Source organism: Orycteropus afer, unplaced genomic scaffold (genome assembly GCF_000298275.1).
Source record: "Orycteropus afer afer isolate SDZICR_OR568_19922 unplaced genomic scaffold, OryAfe1.0 scaffold00026, whole genome shotgun sequence".
Taxonomy (NCBI): Eukaryota; Metazoa; Chordata; class Mammalia; order Tubulidentata; family Orycteropodidae; genus Orycteropus; species Orycteropus afer.
The window spans coordinates 6,191,014-6,194,319 of record NW_006921613.1 but is presented as its reverse complement, the minus strand read 5'-3'; positions in this window follow the sequence as shown (position 1 = coordinate 6,194,319).

Sequence of the window (3,306 nt, the reverse complement as noted above, 5' to 3'; positions counted from 1 at the left end):
TCCACATTATAATTCTGTCCTCTCCCTTTTTTTTTTCTCTAAAGAGTAACAGTGGTTCCTCTAAAGTAATGGCTTCTTAAATTTCATTTAAAAAATGCTCTTTGAATATATATTTGTATGTACATGTATTTTTGTTTTTAGATAGTAGATACCCTACAGGTGGAATTGTGTAACATTGCTTGAGAGGAAAGGTGAAATCAATTGGTGGTCATTTGGTGAAGTTAAAAAGTTTGATACTAGTAGTTCTTTGGCTACTATTGAAAGAGATTTGTTACAGGTGATTTACAAAAGATAATACAGGCATCTCAGGGTTATTAATGTCCAATTTATAAGCATGTTTGATTCATTAACCAACTCCTATAAAACCTATTATATTAACAAATTCAGGATGCATACAATAGTTCCTAATAACAAATGGACACTACTTTGCAACTTGCATGGAAACATTACAATATTATTACTGTATTACTATGTTAAAGATGTTTTAGTGTATGTGGAAGTGTTTAATGTTTTTCTGTTCATGGAAAGGTACGCTATGTACCAACATTTGAATAACTGACATTAGATATGAACTCCCCAATTTATTTACAAATTCAGCTTAAAGACAGCTTTTGGAATGAAACCTGTTCGTAATCTGGGGACCATTCTTCTTTGGGGAGCTCTGGTGGTGTAGTGCTTAAGGCTTTTGACTGCTAACCAAAAGGCTGGAGCATCAAACCCACCAGCCAGTCCTTGGGAGGAAGGTTGGGCAATCTAGTTCCATAGTGATACCACCTGGGAAAACCCAAGCAGGGGTCGCTATGAGTCAAAATCAACTTAACAGCAATGAGTTTGGTTTTTTTGGTTACACTTCTTTTATGGTGTTGGTAGAAATTGATTTAGGTTTTCACTGGTTATGTAAACTTTATACTATCTAGAAATTAGTTGGTTTAAGAAAATGTGAAGGTGCCAGTAGTTTAATATTTACTCAGATATAGCTCTGAACATTAACATTTCTGTTTGATGGAGTTACTAAAACATGATTAAACATAGTGCTTCATCATATGACTTACATGAATTTTCTATTTTAATAAAGATAATTTGAACTAGGTGGTGGTTTTGTTGTTGTCGTTTGCCATCGAGTCGACCCCGACTCATAGTGACCCCTCCTTGGGTTTCCTAGGCAGTATCTCTATGGATAAAGTAGGATTGCCCAACCTTCCTTCTGAGGAGTGGGTTTAAGCTGCCAGCCTTCTGGTTAGCAGTCAAGTGCCTTAGGCACTATGCTAGCAGAGGTGGTTGTTTTAGCTACAGTTTTTTCTTTAGTCTCATTTAAGATAGAGTGTATGTTTTCAAATTTAGGACTTAAATTCAAATTTGTTAACAATATAGATACTTTGACTGATTTAAAAAGTCAATTTATAGCGGTCTTGGTTTAAAATAAGACTGGGAATAGCTGTTTTAAAAGTGAAGAGAAAAAAACTCCCCACCCTCATTTCCTAGGTTGTTTTTTTTTTTTTTTTTTTTTTGCATATTGTTTGATTTCCCCAAAGTGGTTTATTTGAGGCATTTTTGGGGCAGTGAAGTGTGTTGGTGTATTGTTAACGTGAGTTCAGTCTTTAGAGGTTTGTAATTTGTGTTTGTGTTTCCATTGTATAATTTGTAAAAGTTCAGTTCAAACTTTATTGAAGATTTTCAAAACATTCCATCACTCATTGTTGACAAATACAGGTTGAACATGTATTTCCAGTGGTGGTGTTGTTGGTAAGACTATAGGTGTCATGCGTAATGGAGAATTTGTAAACAAAACTGAGTATCTGAGCCTGTCTGCTTTCTACAAGGTACTGCCTTATAAAATGGTAGCCTTATCACCATTGCTATCCAGTTCATTGTTTGTAGTGCCCACTTGAAACTTGTGCTACTCTAGAGCTCCTGTTAAAATAAAAATACCTTAAATGAAAATTCTGTGTGGTGGTGTTGGCTGCCCTCTGTCAGCTCCCTCATCAGCTGGTTTTGTTGGCTGTCATATAACACTGTGGCTTGCTAGTGGTATGGGGATTTTGGTCCGTTTTATTGTTCAGAGCCCTAAGACTTTATAGAAAAAAATAATGTTAGTTAATGGTTTTTTCTAGGGAGTTACTTCTCATGTGCAGCGCATGTTTGTAAAGTAACTGTGATGTGGGCCCAATCCTGACATTGGTTTTATTCCTTCCGTGAACTGCAGTTTTGGAAAACATATCATGCCACTCTGATAGTTTTTAAATGTTCAATTTTCAGACATGTCAGCCTTTCAAATTTCTAAAGAGTTGTACAAAGGGTGATTGTTATATAGCAAGTCACATTCTCCTATTGCTTCTTCATTTATATTTGATGTGTTTTTGCAAAGGAAAAAAAATTGGTATCACAAAAATTATTTGTTAAGATCTTAACATTTACTTCAGGGAAGAGTCTGCTTTTGTAGACTGTGAAAATCTATATGAATTTAATTTTGTGTAGCCATGTTGGTGACCATGTGTGCAGAGTGGAACTGTTTTGTAGGGTTTTCAAGGATGTGACCTTTTGGAAGCAAATTGCCAGGCCTGTCTTCCAAGGTGCCTCTGGGTAGGTTCCAGTTGCCAACCTTTTGGCTAGTTGAGCACGTAACCATTTGTGCCACCCAAGAACGCTCTATAAACCATAAAACTAAAACATGTTAGGAGTCATGAATTTCATGTTGCCCCACATATATCATTTGACTAAGGAAGGAATCATTTGGCCATAAGCTAAGGAAACTGAGGCTCAGAGAGATCTGGAACCTTGGTAGTTGCTTAGTGTGCTTCATGGACCAGCAGTATTGGCACCACCTGGGAATTTGTTAGAAGTTCAGAATTTCAGGCCCCATCTTAGACCTAATGAATCAGACTCTGCATTTTAGCAAGATTCTTAGGTGTTTCAGATGCACATTCAGTTTGAAAAGTACTGCTAAGTGATGCACATAAATGATTGCTCGGCTGGTTAGTTACTGATTTAGAAAACCCAGATCTTCTGATTTACTCTTCTGGACCCTCTGAAAAAAAAAAATCAAATAAATAATTGAGGATCTAATTAGTACTGTCCAGTAGAACTTTCAAGGAGCCCTGGAGTCACAGGGGTTAAAGTGCTTGGCTGCCAATTGAAAAGTTGGCAGTTTGAACCTGCTAGCCAGTCTTCAGGAGAAAGATGTGGGAGTCCGTTTCTGTAAAGATTTACAGCCTTGGAAACCCTATAGAGCACTTCTACTCTGTCTTACAGGGTTGCCATGTATCAGAATCCACTTGACGGCAGTGGATTTGGTTTGGCTGGAATAGA